Genomic DNA, 17064 nt, shown 5'->3' with positions numbered 1-17064 from the left:
TCTTGTTGGCCTTCTCTTTTATGCTGTTTCTGACTGTTGTCGATGGCTCTTTTTGGCTGTTTTGCCCTTGGATGTTTGTTCCTTCGCAATTGTTAATAAAGATATGGAAAAAAAAAAAAAAAAATCTTGATAAAAACCTACTGTAACTAATGGTAACTAAACAATAGCCATCACACTTATGGGTGTTTTATAAATTCAGGTAGATACGGTATTTTTATGATCCAGAAGGACTCACATATTTGAACAGAAATAACAGAGTTAAAGTAGGAGTTACATCTGAGTTCCAATGCATTGACTACTAGGCTACTCCATATATGTACTTGCTTGCTGCTCTATTAGGAATGGTCATAATACCTGAAGTTGTCATGGAATCTGGTATCTATTGCCATTTTTACTTCTTAGAGGGGTGGGAGGGGGTCATGCCTTCCTCCCTCCATTAGATGCTCAATCGAACCACCCTTTTGTACCCTAGATGTGACTGAAACAGGTTTAAATAGAAATGTCATCCTTTTTTTGTCTTGGATATTTCTTCCCGTTCCATTATCGATGAAAGAGAACCTAATTTTGGGCCCACCCTTGTGCTGCCAAAACACAGTTCTAACATGCCACCTTGCTATTTGGGCAAACTGCAGAAGTGCTCAGGGCTTTCTACTGATTCCCCACTTTTCACAAAGGAAATTCCCCATAAGTGCCAGAGGGAGATCAGGGCTGGTGGGAGTGTTTTGTTTTGTTTTTAACAAAGGACTAAGGTGAGGAAATGTTATAGATTGGGGATTTTGACAAGGGATCATGGAGGGGTAAATGAAACAGAGAGACATTCAGCAAGGAATCAGAAATTTTATTTTATTTTTTTGTTTTGTTTTTACTTAGCACCAGCATTAGTCCTTTCCAGACTAGTGAGCCTGATTTGTGGTCTACTATCTAAGCATTACAAGAGCTAGGAATCCGCTATAATAAAACCCTTAGCGTGCATGCACACTTAAAACTCTGTGCGTCCGTGCTCCGTGCCACACATGCACAGTGCCTTCCTCAGCTGATTTCCTGCCTTCTGTCCTGATCTCAGACGCCGGCTGACTTCCTGCCTTCTGACTACGCTGCCACTGCCAGGACGCCTGTTCTCACCCTTGGACCAGCAGCGGCAGCAGCTGCGGTTTCATCAAGCAGCCGCGGGGCATTTGCTACGCTGGCCCACTTCGATAATGCAAGGCAGGCCAGCCTAGCAAAAGCCCCAAGGCTGCCCGAGCTAGCGGATGCTGGACAGAGGGAGCAGAGAAGGGGTGCTGCTGGACAGGGGGGAGGTAAAAGGAAGGAAGAACGGGTGCTGATGGACAGTGGGGAGGTAAAAGGAATGGAGAAGGGCTACTGCTGAACATGGGGAGCAGGAAGCAAAGAAAGAAAGAAAGAAAGGCCTTAGTGCTCCATTGTGCTAAAAAGTTTACACATCTATTCTAACACCTGTTAATATAATGGGCTTAAACACTATTCTTGATTGATGCATTGCAAACACAAAGGGGGAAATTCTGAATAGGACGCCTGTTTCTGCAGTCGCCTAAAAAGCGGCTGAGAATTGCACACCGGCATCCTGTATAGAATCATGTCTGCCCTAAGGGGCAGATGCCCAACCCCGTCTAAGGCCCATGGGAGGGCAGCCTGCCTTGGGGTGTTTTTTTTTTTTGGGGGGTTTTTTTTTACATGCATCTCGATTGGTTGGTTAGACAGTGACAGGATGCCTACTGCCGCCTACAATCGGGATGCCGTTTATTGAATTTGACCCAAAATTTACAGTTATTCACCAATTCATGGTACTAAATTTTTCACTAGGTAAAACAGCAGAACTGCATGCTAGTTTACTGCAACTTAGTAAATAAGGCCCCTTAAATGGTATCATATATTTCTACTGTATGTCTGGAAACAGGGCATTCTAGCTCTAAAACATTTGGTATTATAAAATACATAGGCCCTAATTCTATAAAAGACAACTACAATTAGGCATCTAGATTTGCATGCCTAGCCAATCTATGCACCTAACTTAATTATTTTTAATTGGCTTAATTGGCAATAACTGAAAGCACCATTAAAAAACAATTTAAAAAAAAGTTAATTTGCTAGTAGGCACCTAACTTGGTAGGCGCCTACCACTTCCAAAGTAAGCATCTGTATCGAGGCGCTTACTGGTGCCTACATGGCAAGTAGGGCAGATTCTGGGTGGAGTTTGGGCATAGATTGAGTTAGCCGCACTCATTTAGGCCAAGGAAGTCGAGTCCTAAATGCAGTGGGCCTAAGGATTTTAACAATTAGCAGTGCCTAAGAAACTTAAGCGCTTCTGGGTATAGTTCTATAAATGGTGTCTAGCGGTTGATTGACAATTGTGCCAAATGGTGTCAAAGAGTTAGATGCCATTTATAGAATCAGGGCCATAGTAACTAACCATTCAGAGTTCCACAAACGGTAATACAAGTAGCACCCCACTATAGGATCTCAGGATGCAAGTGAGGAGGTGTGCATATTATTTACCTTTCTGTAAAGTCTTTGAAGCAGCACTATCACCACTCAACAAGAGGGACAGTGAAAGCCACTGCCAGCTGTTCTACTGTATCTCTACCAACACTGCAATCATTTTTTACAACTCAGGGATGCAACTTCTTGTTTTCTCATTTAGCATATGAAGGCTTCATCCGGTGCACACTGAGCTCTTCCTCCAGAAGCTATCAGGGCAAGAAGGCAGTTAATATGCAGACAATGGATAATCCAACATTATTTATTAGGAATGTAGTTAATCTCACACGTTTTCATTCAGGGCATTTTATGCATACCCCCCCTCAAAAAAAAAAAAAAAAAACACTTCACGAATGGTAATTGTCACCATCTTTCTGGGCTCAATTTTCAAACTTCTCAACATTTGTATTTGTATTTATTTATTTTTACCCCACCTTTCCCAAGGCGGGTCACAATAGAGTACATACACAAACAGAATCACATACAGTAGAACAAATCGAACATGAATAAAACATAATAGTGATAATGTAAAGCCTCCTAAATTTACAAAGAGGCTACCAGCACCTCACATCAAAAAACTATAAATCAAGTTCCATATTTCAACTTACAGAAGAGGTATTTCTTCAACATTTTCTTAAAACTACTCAAACGTGTTTGCTGTCGTAAATATCCCGGAAGCTTATTCCACTCCTGAGGATCCACACACGAAAATATGCTAGCTCTAGACACAGCTAGCCGCAGCTGTTTCACTGTTGGAATATGTAGGTCATCGTAAGTCGCCAAGCGCAACATGCGCTGTGGTTTGCAGGGCAGAATGCTATCCATCAAATGTTTTGGTACCTTATTGTGTATACAAAGATGCACCATGACCAGTAATTTATAAAGGATTCGATGTTCTAATTTTAACCGAAAAAAAAGATTGCTAAATTTGGGGCACATAAATTAAGGAACTATTTTCAACTGGGAAATCTAACTGGGAAATTATCAAGCCACATTACAGTGAAATCCCATGTTACTTGCTGTTTAATGTGTGTTTAAGGGCTCTAACACAGGTTGTGGTATTGTAATGCATTGTTATTACATCACCATAGGGCACAATGAGATACAAAAACATGTAAATGAGATGCAAAACATGTAAATGAATGTAAAACAGATCATTGCTATTTAAATAATCCCAGCAATAAACTACAGTTATTTTACTGTCCTGGGAGCATCAGGCTAAAATGTCATATCTTAAAGGGGAAAGACCAAATTACTGCAAAGTGCTCCCTGGTCCCTAGTGGGGCCAGGCAAAAATAGTCAACAGTCACGCCTGCGGTAGTTGGCATCAGGTTCAAAATGGCATACAGTGACCTAGCAGTAGTTCTGTGGTACTATGTTATACTGAAATATGATCACTTCTTATAGTATTTCATTGGCTAGGGTAGGAACATCTAGGAATAGTTGCAATCCAACCCCACTTAGGAACCAGAGAAATTGAGGGATAGGCCAGGGGTCCTTCAGGAGGGTGCAGGAGCCTTAGGGATGGGAGACTCATAACTTGGGTGTGTGTGTGCAAAACAGACAGTTTCAGTTTGTGGGGGCTTTGATTAGGAGAGGATGTTCTGTAGGGGGCTTGTGCTTGGGGGTGGGGATCAGGGGGCACCACACAGTAACTTGGCCAAGCCCTTTTAAGATATGACCTAGGAGGATTGGGCCACAGCTATGCAGCCTAATGTTTTTTTATGACATTTGAATGACGCTTCTTACAAGAACATAAGAACATAAGAACATAAGCAGTGCCTCTGCCGGGTCAGACCACAGGTCCATCCTGCCCAGCAGTCCGCTCCCGCGGCGGCCCAAACAGGTCACGACCTGTCTGTATCACCAGAAGGGGCTCCCTTGACACCTTGGTTTCTCATTTAAGTCCTGTCTTCCTATCGAAGTCCTAACCCTCCGGTCTTGCACATGCACGACCTGGTTTGGTTTCTATACTCATTACCTGGTTAGCTTTCTATACTTGTGTTACATCCCAGCTCCTCCCTCAGTATCCCATGATCCCTTTATCCTTCAGGAATCCGTCCAATCCCTGTTTGAATCCCTGTACCGTACTCTGCCTGATCACTTCCTCCGGTAGCGCATTCCAAGTGTCCACGACCCTTTGGGTGAAAAAAAACTTCCTTGCGTTTGTTTTGAACCTATCTCCCTTCAGTTTCTCCGAATGCCCCCTCGCACCTGTTGTCCCCTTCAGTCTGAAGAATCTGTCCCTATCCACCCTCTCTATGCCCCTCATGATCTTGAAGGTCTCTATCATATCTCCCCTGAGCCTCCTCTTTTCCAAAGAGAAGAGCCCCAGCCTATCCAACCTCTCGGCGTATGGGCAGTGTTCCAGCCCTTTTACCATTTTCTTTGCTCTCCTTTGGACTCTCTCAAGTACCGCCATGTCCTTCTTGAGGTGTGGCGACCAATACTGAACGCAGTATTCCAGATGTGGACGCACCATCGCTCGATACAATGGCATGATGACTTCCCGTGTTCTGGTTGTTATGCCCTTCTTTATGATGCCAAGCATCCTGTTGGCTTTTTTCGAGGCTGCTGCGCACTGTGCAGATGGCTTCAGTGATGCATCCACCAGCACACCCAAGTCTCTCTCAAGTCTGCTGTCTCCCAACAATACCCCCCCCAATTTGTAGTTGAACAACGGGTTCTTTTTCCCTATATGCATGACCTTGCATTTGTCCACGTTAAAGCGCATTTGCCATTTGTTTGCCCAGTCTTCTAGCTTGTCCAGGTCTCTTTGTAGGTCCTCACACTCCTCCCTGGTCCTAACTCTGCCGCACAGTTTGGTATCGTCTGCAAATTTTATAACCTCGCACTTTGCCTCCTTTTCCAGGTCATTGATAAATATGTTAAAGAGTAACGGCCCCAGCACCGACCACTGTGGTACACCGCTTGTGACTCCCCGCCAGTCAGAATATTGACCCTTTACTCCGACCCTCTGCAGTCTGCCCGACAACCAGTGCTTGATCCATCTGTGCACATCCCCTCCCACTCCGTGGGACAAGTTGAACAAAAGCAGCCATTTTCATATACAGTACTATGCGAGTCAGTAACCTGCAGTACTGAACTTCTGATGGTTGCTAATGAATCAAGTTTCAAAAAAAGTCCGACTTTTACCACACCTTTAATAACTTTCCCCCAGATTTAAAGTCCCATGTGGTATAGCGTAAACATCCCCACGTTGTGAGAAATGGGGATGTTTGCATGTCCTCGGTGCCAAACACAGAGAGGGGCATAATCGAAAGGGACGTCTAACTCCGTTTACGTCCATCTCGCAAGTCGTCCAAAGTAAAAAAATCAGCTTAAGACACATTTCCAAAAAATATGTCCAACTTTTTTTTCGTTTCGAAAATTGTCTAATTATACATCCTGCCGATCTGATTGTCCAAGCCGCTAAATCGTCCATCTTTATACCACATTTTCATCCAACTTTTTGTCCAAGTCCAAAACGCCTAGAACAAGCCCTGTTGGACATGGAAAGGGTCAGCAAAGTGATGGACTGCACACCCAGACTTGGCACCTAAATAGTGGGGTACCTTACAGGGCACTGCTGTGAACTTCACAAAAAGGGTGCCATGTCTTCTCCTCCCTACAGCTCCCTTATAGGTTATGGTGAGCCCCCCAAACCACCTCCAGAATCCCCTAGACCCACTTATCTACCACCCCAATAGCCCTTATGGCTGCAGGAGCCACTTATATGCCAGTAAAAAAGGGTTTTGGGGGTGTATAGGGGAGTGCACATGTTTTAATATCAATGCAGTGATTACAGGGGCTTATGGGCATGGGTCCTCTTCTCTATGGGTCCCTAACCCATCCGCAAGATGACTTAAGCCGCCTCTGTGCTGGACGACTAGGCTTTCCTATGCCAGGCGATGATGGTCTGGAGGCTGAATTTTAAAGGTGTGATTAATATTTTTATGGGGGTGGGGGGGGTCGGTGATCACTGGGGTAGTGTGTGGGGGGGTCTGTTTTATGTGTTTGCAGTGCTTATCTGGTGAGTTTAGGTGGGTTTTTGTGACTTAGACCATGTTTTCTGTCGATCGTGGGCTGTATTATACATGCTGTATGACTAAGTCTAAGCCGGCCCAACTCCCACCCTCGATACTCCTCTTGAAATGCCCCGTTTAGCTTTGGTCATTCAACGGCACTATGAAGGCCTAGGTCATTTAGAAATACGTCCAAAACCCGTTTTTAGTATCGGCACTTGGACGTTTTTGAGAAATGTTCATCCAAGTGCCGACTTAGGCCGGTTTTTGGACGTATTTCTCTTTCGATTATGAGCCCCAGAGGCTTTTTTAAAAAAAAAACCCACATAGTATAAGAATGCCAGAAAATAGATGGATTTTGCTAGGTTGTAGAGAATGAAGATCAATGTTGCAAAAGTTTATGTAGAAAAAAAGAAAGACATCATCTGCTAGCCTCTATGAATAAGAGCTGGCACTTACATGTACAGTGACCCTGCTTTAAAAAAAAAAAAAAACACACATATAAGTATTATCAATTAACAAGGGAAACCAGATACCTTTTTTAAATTTTTTTTTTTTTACTTTAAATGCACAATTAATGCATTTAAAGTTTTGGGGTTTTTTTTTAAACCCTCAGTTCCTCATACTAAGCCCTAGCTGAGATGAGCACTTTTACACAAATTGGGCCTGATTCCCGAAATGTACATCCCGATTGCAGGCGATGGTAGGTGTCTTTCTGCCATCTGTCCTTCTGCCACCTGGCAGCCAATCAGGACTCACGTTTTTTTTTAAAAAGTGGCCGAGGCGAGATGACTACATTGTGCATCTACAGAGACTCGTACCCACGCTTAAATATGCCCAATGTGGGGTGTGGGTTTGGGTGTGGTTTCACCCAGAAGTAGCCTTGGGCATGCTTAAGCATTGGTATGAATCTCCGTAGATGCAAGACAGATGCCTTAAATGTAGGCCTGCAAAATGCTGGACCACATTTAAGGCGCCCGTTTGGAGTGTAGACACGATTCTGAATAGGACGTCGATGCATGATTAACATGTGATTGGTGGCTGCTTCATAGGCGGCCGCTGATATTGGCATCCTATACAGAATCAGGCCCATTATGCTTGCTTTGGAGCAGTTATAAAGCCAGCAGAGAAATTAATTGGCATATGCATGCATTTTAATTGTAAAATATAGTATTTCAATTACATTTCAGTTGTAGAATGAAGTTTTTTGACCTGCAGAAAGCCATGCGTAGAACGTACTCCTTTTGAATCTCAACATCATGGTCATCTACACATGTAGATAGTGACATTATAAAATTCTATTTACATGTGTAGCCACAGAAAATTTAAGTAATTTCTTGAGCAACAGCTTGTAGCAAAGGTACAGCCTCAGCACCCTGAGGTTGTGGGTTCAAACCCACGCTGCTCCTTGTGACCCTGGGCAAGTCACTTAATCCCCCCATTGCCCCAGGTACATTAAATAGATTGTGAGCCTGCCGGGACAGACAGGGAAAAATGCTTGAGTATCTGAATAAATTAATGTAAACAGTTCTGAGTTCACTTGGGAGAACGGTATAGAAAATTGAACACATAAAAATAATAAACAGGAAATTTAAGCAATATCCAATCTTTGGTGCTATGAGTAACATCAGATCCTAGAAATTTAGTATGTTGGCATATAGGTTCAGTAGTTTCACCATACAAAGTTTTAAAAACAGAGCAATAAATTTTTAAAATCAATGTAAACTTTAAAGGGAAGTCAATCCAATTGAATGAAGAAAGGAATGATTTTGTCACATTTTTTTTTTAAACCATAGATCATCCTAAAGGCCCTATACATATTATAGTAAATGGAATTTCCTTAATACATTGGCAGATTCCACAATATAATGTGTTGCAATGATCTAAATAAGAACAAAAGAGCAGCTGTACAACTAATGCAAACAGTCTTAAAAAAATAAAAAAATAAAGTGAATAGATTTTAATTACTGAAGCCTGATGGCAATATTAATACATGGTCATTAATACAAAAAGGGAAAAGCAGCAAATTTACTGTGGAAAAAACCTGCGCAAGTGCACACTAAAGCCACTTTTTACTTTACTTTAGTGAAAGGAGCCTTTAGAGATCCTAAAATTACCCCCCTTTTACAAAAGCGTAACGTGGTTTTTAGCGCCGGCCGAGGAGGTAACAGCTCCGATGCTCAAAGAATTACTATGAGTGTTGGAGCTGTTGCCACCTTGGCTGGCACTAAAAACTGTGCTACATTTTTATAAAGGAGGGGGGGATAATCTTTTTATTTCTTCTAATTAGCTCATTTACATAAAGGATAGTTGGCAAATTTTCCTGTCATATTTTCCTAAGCTTTTTTTTTTTCCCCATTCCAGAATGAATGTCATTATGAGTACATACTCTTCTTCTTCTTCTTCTTTTTCTAACGGCTTTTTATTTATGTTGTGTTATTTTAGCCATATCAGGAGACATCAACACCTTTGCTCCACAAAACAAGCATCTTTGTTCTCAAAGTACGTTTCCATAATCAAGGTTTTATCCTTCTCATTTGAACATACCACTAGTAGGTTAGGTCTAGTCTGTATCAAATCTTGGGAATCTTCAAGAAAACCCATAAGATCAAATTTTGTTGATACAAGCTGTTCCACCCCATGTCCAGTGGATAGCCTCTTCTTTGTGGGAATATAGTAACAGTTAGAAATTAACAATGTATCAGCATTCTGCAATCCTAAAATTTCTTTGAGATATTTTCTCAATAGGATGTCAGATGATAAAGTAAATGTGTATTAGGAAAATTAAACACAGGTTCTTAGATCTTGCAACATTTGCCATTGCTTCAATTTTTAAATTATAGGAATCCTTAAGAACAGAAATGAAAGAAGCCTGCAAAGCTGAAATCTGTGTTTCAGCAAATAACATTTATCAAGCATCTTTATATTAGAATCCACATTTTCCAATTTCTCAACAACTTCTTGCAAAAAAATATTTGTTTTTGTACAATAATTTCAACAACCCTTTCATTCTACTAGCGATTTGCCAAACATCCTTAATGATAATTTCCTGTGGAATCCCAACTGAGTTTTGATCCTCATGTCACACTTTCTTTAGATACAAACGTGAAGGCAGTAAAAAAGTCAATAAGTTCTGAGAGTGGTATTCTGGAAGTAAAAAAATGTGTGAACACAAGGCAAACCCTAGAGTCTTTTACATATACAAAAATTTTTGTGAAACGGGATATCCTCAGTGTGAGGAGGTCAGCGAAGGGAGGAGAACCTCCAGCACTTAGCACAACACGGCAAGGGCCAGCAAGCCCCTACCCGCACACCATCATCAGATATCTCACATGTGCCTCAACAGAAATTGTGAAAAATAGTGTAATAAATAATTACAGTAATCACACAAGTGAATTAAAGCCAAAATACCGCTCTGAGAACCCCCCAGCCAACTCCCAAAAATCAACTCAGACTTAGCTTGGATTAGGTGAAGGCAATATCCTCCGATAGACAGGAAAGTCCAGGGAATTACCACATTCAAAGGACCCCCTTATGGCAGGGTTCAACCAAGCCCGGTTTCGGTGACAAAGCGTCCCTTCATCAGAAACCCATTGGGATTGAAAAGCCACTCTGGTTTAATTAGTCTCACACCTTCTTTAGAAGCAATAAATTGAGGCATACTCATCTTAAAGAGTGCAGTTCTCAGTGACATCCAAGTTAGGCATGACACTGCTGAAAAAACTGGCAGTCCAATGTGTAAGTGTACTGAACACCATTCTTCAAAGTTGTACATGTAGAATATCTTTTGAAGAATACTTTTGGTTTGCATTTAAACATATTACAGAAGTTTCTTACTTGAAAATAAAAGTGCATCTAGGAAAAATGTACATTCCAATAATCTAGGAAAAGGAGGAAAAAAAAAAAAGAAGAAAACATATAACTCAGTCCATAAAATGAGAGAGGCTAAGGAAGAAACTCCAAGAGCTAGAGATCACATCAGGAAACAAGTGGAAAGAACTAAACTTAGAAAAGGTGATTGTAATACTGAAATATCAGCAGAATAAGCCATCTGTCTCCACCTATACAAGAATTAAACATTAGAGAATAATATGGGGAAATATATCCATCCCCGTCCCCTCACTGTCCCTGCATTTTCATTCCCGTCTCCCCACTGTCCCCGCAGTGAAGCACATTTTTCATCCCTGTTCCCTTCCTTTCCTTGTATTTTTCATGCCTGTCCCCCAGTCTTGCAAGGATGCCACATGAAATCTCAGCATACATCTTGAAACTCATTGGAGTCTGTTATTGTGAAAGACATGGGGGGAAGCCACTGCTTGCCTTGGATCGATAGCATGGAATGTTGCTACTCTTTGGGTTTTTGCCAGGTACTAGTGACTTGAATTAGTCACCGTGTGGGCTGCTGAGCTTGATAGACTATTGGTCTGACCCAGTAAGATTGTTCTTAAGGAACTGCAGCAGTGGCTATAGTAGGTGCAGGGGTAGAAAGAGTTGGATTCTTTCTTGCCACCGAAGAGGCCACTTGACCACCAAGGATATTAAAAGGTAAGCTTGGGAATGGCGCCATGTTTCCCCATTGCTGTGGTATAACCGCAGCAGCAGTTCCTATTCCCGCGACACTACTGCAGAATGGTCTACAACTACCAAGGTAATACTGGGCAAATTGTTCTAGTTTACCCTGTTACTGTGGTAATCACCACTGTAACCAGGGAATTACCACAGTAATGATTACCATGTCACTCTCTACTAAACATATCAACCTTCAGTAATCTTAAGGGGTTTCAACTTTATAACATTTAAAAAAAAACCTAAGCTGGGCAAGTTGAAAAAAAATAATAATATTAGCAAATATTACCAAACTGTTAAGGGAAATGTAAATGAATACTAAAGACAAAGCCTCTTCTCTATACTAAGAAATTTTGGCCTCTTTTCCTGGGTTGACTTACACAGGTCAGGCAAAGTAAATTGATTTGGGGAAGGGGGAAGGGAAGAGGGATGTAAAACTGAAGATTTGCCTAGGACATTCATTACCCTAGCACTGGTTCTGATAAGAATGCATAAAAGGTGGTACCAATCCAAGTTTGTTTGTTTGTTATGCATTTTCCAAGGTGAGATCCAAGTAGATTTTGAATAAAGCAGTTTTACTTGCGATTTCAGCAAGGTAGGCCATGCAAAAAGTAAAATACTAGTTATAGGCATTTTTTTTGTGGGATCCAAGAGGCTCACTGTAGAGGTGAAGGAAGTGATCAGAGACAAGAAAACTTCATTTAAGGAATGGAAAAGGTCAAGAATGGACGAAAACTGAAATAAGTACAAACATCAACACAGGTGCCATAAGGCGGTAAAAGGGGCCAAAAGAGACTATGAGGAAAAAATAGCCAAGGAGGCAAAAAACTTCAAGCTGTTCTTTCTATATATTAAGAGGAAATGACCCATGAAGGAAGCGGTGGGACCTTTGGATGACCATGGAATAAAGGGAGTGCTAAAAGAGGACAAAGCCATCGCTGACAAACTGAATACATTTTTTGCGTCTGTATTTACTGAAGAGGATATACACAGCACACCGGAACCTATCAGGCTATATGCTGGAAATGAAGATGGGAAACTGACAGGGTTGACAGTCAGTCTAAAAGAGGTATGCAGGCAGATCGATAGGCTTAAGAGTGATAAATTCCCGGGACTGGATGGCATCCATCCGAGGGTCATCAAGGAACTGAAAGGGACTATAGCTGAACTGCGTCAACTAATAGCCAATCTGTCAATCAAATCGGGAAAGATTCTGGAAGACTGGAAGGTGGCAAATGTTACGCAGATCTTCAAAAAAGTTTTGAGGGGAGATCCGGGAAACTACAGACCGGTGAGTCTGACCTCGGTACCGGGAAAGATGGTAGAGGCGCTGATAAAGGACCACATCATTATCAACTTGACGGACATGGTCTGATGAGGACCAGCCAGCACGGTTTCAGCAAACGCAGATCTTGTTTGACAAACTTGCTACACTTCTTCGAGGGAGTAAACAGGCAGATAGACAGGCAGGTTGACATTGTATATCTGGATTTTCAGAAGGAGTTCAACAAGGTTCCACATGAAAGACTACTTTGGAAAATTGTGAGACATGGAATCAAGGGTGAAATACTCACGTGGATTAAAACAAACTGGAGCATAGGAAACAGAGAGTGGGGTTAAATGGACAATACTCGGACTAGAACAGCATCACCAGTGGGGTACCGCAGGGCTCGGTGCTTGGACCCGTGCTCTTCAACATCTTTATAAATGATCTGGACATTGGAATGAGTGAGATGATTAAATTTGCTGACGATACGAAGTTATTCAGAGTAGTGAAGACACATGGGGATTGCATAGATCTGCAAAATGACATAGTCAAGGTCGAGAAATGGGCATCGATATGGCAGTGAGGTTCAATATGAATAAGTGTAAAGTGATGCATGTCAGTAACAAAAATCTCATGCCCAAATACAGGATGTCCGAGGCGGTACTTGGAGAGACCTTCCAGGAAAGAGACTTGGGAGCTCTGATTGACAAGTCGATGAAGCCGTCCACGCAATGCGCGGCGGCGGCAAAAAGGGCAAACAGAATGTTAGGAATGATTAAGAAGGGGATCACAAACAGATCAGAGAAAGTTATCATGCCGCTATACCGGGCCATGGTGTGCCCTCACCTGGAGTGCTGCATCCAGCACTGGTCATCATACATAAAGAAGGACACGGCACTACTCAAAAGGGTCCAGAGAAGAGTGACTAAAATGGTTAAGGGGCCGTACAGTGAGAGATTGGAGAAACTGGGCCTCTTCTCCCTTGAAAAGAGGAGACTAAGAGGGGACATGATCAAAACATTCAAAATACTGAAGGGAATAGACTTAGCAGATAAAGGCAGATTGTTCACCCTCTCCAAGGTAGGGAGAACGAGAGGGCACTCTCTAAAGTTGAAAGGGGATAGATTCCGTACAAACGTATGGAAGTTCTTCTTCACCCTGAGAGTGGTAGAAAACTGGAACACTCTTCCGGGGTCTGTTATAGGGGAAAACACCCTTCAGGGATTCAAGACAAAGTTGGACAAGTTCCTGCTAAACTGGAACGTACGCAGGTGAGGCTGAACTCATTTAGAGCATTGGTCTTTGACCTGGGGGCCGCCAGGTGAGTGGACTGCTGGGCACAATGGACCACTGGACTGACCCAGCAGCGGCAATTCTTATGTTCTTAGGCCCCCAGGTCAAAGACCAGTGCTTTTTCATTCATCTTTTTAGGAAAAAAACTGAACCTTAGTTAAATTCACAAGGCTGTGGCTCATAATAACATAGTAAATGATGTCAGATAAAGACCTGAACAGTCCATCCAGTCTGCTCATTAGTTATACCCATTGAAAATACATGATTAAATTCACTTATCTCTTCTTTGATATATCTGGGTCATAGACTGTAAAGTTCACCCTGCATTGTTCTAGGTTCCAAATGCTGGAAGGTACTGTCCAAGATCACTCCAGCCTATCCAACCATCCTGTTTGCAGGACACCTGCCATAAAGTCTTGTCAGTAACATCCTCATGTTCCAAGTTAGTGGAGTTCCCGTTGATGCCCTCTCCAGCTCATCCTACACCAAATCACCACATATGGGACACAGACTTTGCAAGTCTGTTCAGAACTGGCCTTTGTTCTTTAATTTACATTCTTCGTTTTCTAATTAGAGATCCTCTATGTCTATCCCACACTTTTTTTTGAATTCCATCACCGTTTTCCTCTCTACCACTGGTGATTATTGGTTGGGTAAGGTCAGCAACACTCATTAAACAAGGGTTCAATTTCTGTAAATATGATGGGATGTATAGCAGAGTTATTGTTGCTGTTGATTTTTTTTATCTACAAGGAGCCCAATATTCAGCCAGCGATGATTAGCATTTTTCTGTCCATTGCCAGCATTGTACCCCAAAATTCAATGCTGGGCTGCATCCGTGCTCTGGCATTGAATTTCAGGGTATAGAGAGCTGCCAGTTAAGTGTGATATTCAGCATTTAACCTGTTATGAAGAACTGAATAAAGATAGGACTGACTTTTATGTGGCCCTGTTTACATGGTTATTTTTGGCGGTTAAATGCTGAAAATAGGCACTTAACTGACTCCATCCCCAAAATGCTCACATTATAGTGTTGCTGTCCAATTAATTTGACATCATTAAAATCTCTTTTGGGAAATCCTGAGAGCTTGCAAACTTGTATGCATTTTGAGCCCAATTCTATAAATGGCTTCTAAAACTTAGGCGCCAAGCAGTGGGGTGCTTAAATGTGATTCTATAAAAGTTAGGCACAATTTATAGAATCACGCCTAGTGGCACCTAAAATAGTCTTAAGCATCGATAGACATACTAACCTCAGGCACACCATATTTATGCCAGGGTTTTCTTGGTCTAAATACACTGTTCTACCAATAGCAGGATCCGGAGAGGAAAACAAGCCAATTGAGGCTTGTTGCAGATATGCCATGAAGCTCACAGCTGATGCCAAAATGTCTCCTGTGCTCCGTAGACACGGTGGCACCCAAAAAGGCCCGATGCCCAAATGTCTCCCTTGCTCCATAAATGTGGCATCACTCAAAGGTCCCGATGCCGTGATTCGGACTGCCCATCTTCCACTCTAAAATTAAACAAACCACCACCATAGCCTCCACTGTAACTGAGCAAACAATCGTGATACAAACTACTGCTTGGTGCCCGCAACAACTGCTCCCGTGGCCACAGGCAGGAGCCCGCAACTCCACAGCTGCTCTCATGAATGCAAGCAATCACCACACTGGAAACTCCATTCCAGGATCAGAACCAAATCCACTCCCTACCTCACCTTAACTATTAAGCCCAGTAGCTACTACCACCTTCCCACACCCTTCCACCACCCAAAAACCCTTCAACAAAATTATTTTCTTTACAACCAACTTCCTGCCTACTTCCACTAATCAGATCTTAATCTCACTCACCAATACCTAGCTCTCCTTCCCCAGTAATCTCTTCAACAACCAATCCCGAAACCCATTTCACCTTCCACCTAATTTTCCTAAACTTAACCCATTACTAACTTCACTTGCCAGCACTCCCCCCCAACTTAAATCCTCCCACTCAAACCATAACTTCCTTCAGCTCATAAAGTGGCCCAGCCATAGTTAGTAGCCCACTGCTTAATTAGTGGGCTTTCTTAACAAAACATAAAGAAAACAAATTCAGATTAGAAACCCCCCCCCCTCAAAACATCATACCAGACACAGAATTACTAGCCACATCTGCCTTCTTTCATAAGAACATAAGAATAACCTTACTGAATCAGACCAATGGTCCATCTAGCCCAGTATCCCATCTTCTCGGAGGCCAATCCAAGTCACAAGTATCTGGCAAAAACCCAAATAGTAGCAGCATTCCATGTCACCGATTGAGGGCAAGCAGTGGCTTCCTCCATGTCTGTCTCAACAGCAGACTAAGGACTCTTCCTACAGGAACTTGTCCAAACCCTTTTTAAAACCAGCTACATTAACTGCTCTTACCACATCCTCTGGTAATGCGTTCCAGAGCTTAACTATTCTCTGAGTGTGTGTGGGGGGGGGGGGGGGGGAATCCTCTTATTGGTTTTAAAAGTATTACTCCATAACTCCGACTGTTCCCTAGTCTTTGTAAACCTTGATGCAGTAAAAAAATTGACTCATCTGTACCCGTCCTACACCACTCAGGTGGTACCTGTTCTACACCACTCAGATTTCCTCTTTCATTTCATTTCCTCTTGCTTTAAGTCTTGTTCATAGTTGGAACATGAAGACAGTAGTAAAAGATTGTATAGATATTGATACATTGCATTATCCACATGGCGCTTCTTCCCTTACTGCATCGTTCAACTTTTGTATCTTATGTCTTAATAATAAATGGAGCCTACAACTAGATGTAGGACATCAAGTAACACTGTTTCAACAGGGAAGGTTGATTTTCAAAGCTATTCCTGCAGGTTGCCCACAGAATTGTTTGTTGTTGTTTTTTTTTTTTTTTTTTAAATTACCTAGCCTTAGCTAAATGTATGTGCATAGTGTTTATATCATATAACATTGTCTGCATTTTGAACAGGCATTCCCAGGAGGGCAGATATGGAGGGGTTTGCATTTAGGCATGTATGTTGTTATTGTATAGCAAGTATGCAAGCATATTTTTCTGGAAAAAAAGCAGAAACAAAGCTATCCACACTGTTTAATAGGTGTATGTATGCAAAAACGTGTCTTAGGGCGCCTTTTACTAAGGTGTGTTAGGGTCTTAACGCGCACCAAATTGCCGCGCATACTAGACCTTAAATCCAGCATTGAGCTGTCGTTATTCTAGAAGCGAGCAGTAATTTTGTGCGTGCGCTAAAAACGCTAGCACACCTTAGTAAAAGGAGCCCTTAAAGATAAAACACATACATATTTTTACTTTGACAATCAGGCAAATCCAATGAAGGGAAAAGAAGCTGTATATATTTTATCTATGTGAGCAGTTCAAAACTAACTTCATTATCATTCAATGAAAAGA

General features: G+C 42.0%; 1 protein-coding gene across 11 annotated transcripts in view; it reads right to left on the bottom strand.

Moving 5' to 3' along the window:
• The window catches only part of FIGN (fidgetin, microtubule severing factor), a 362039-nt gene that overhangs the window by 274387 nt on the left and 70588 nt on the right, over positions 1–17064 (bottom strand). The window contains exon 1 of one of the 11 annotated variants that reach the window (XM_033946808.1): positions 2515–2642. The exons of the other annotated variants lie outside the window; for them this stretch is intronic. The gene's annotated coding sequence lies outside the window, so the exon portion shown is untranslated. Of the gene's footprint in view, positions 1–2514; positions 2643–17064 lie in introns of those variants that run through there. 11 annotated transcript variants of the gene reach the window in all.

This window comes from Geotrypetes seraphini, chromosome 5 (assembly GCF_902459505.1).
Source record: "Geotrypetes seraphini chromosome 5, aGeoSer1.1, whole genome shotgun sequence".
Taxonomy (NCBI): Eukaryota; Metazoa; Chordata; class Amphibia; order Gymnophiona; family Dermophiidae; genus Geotrypetes; species Geotrypetes seraphini.
This window is presented reverse-complemented; position numbering and strand designations above follow the sequence as displayed.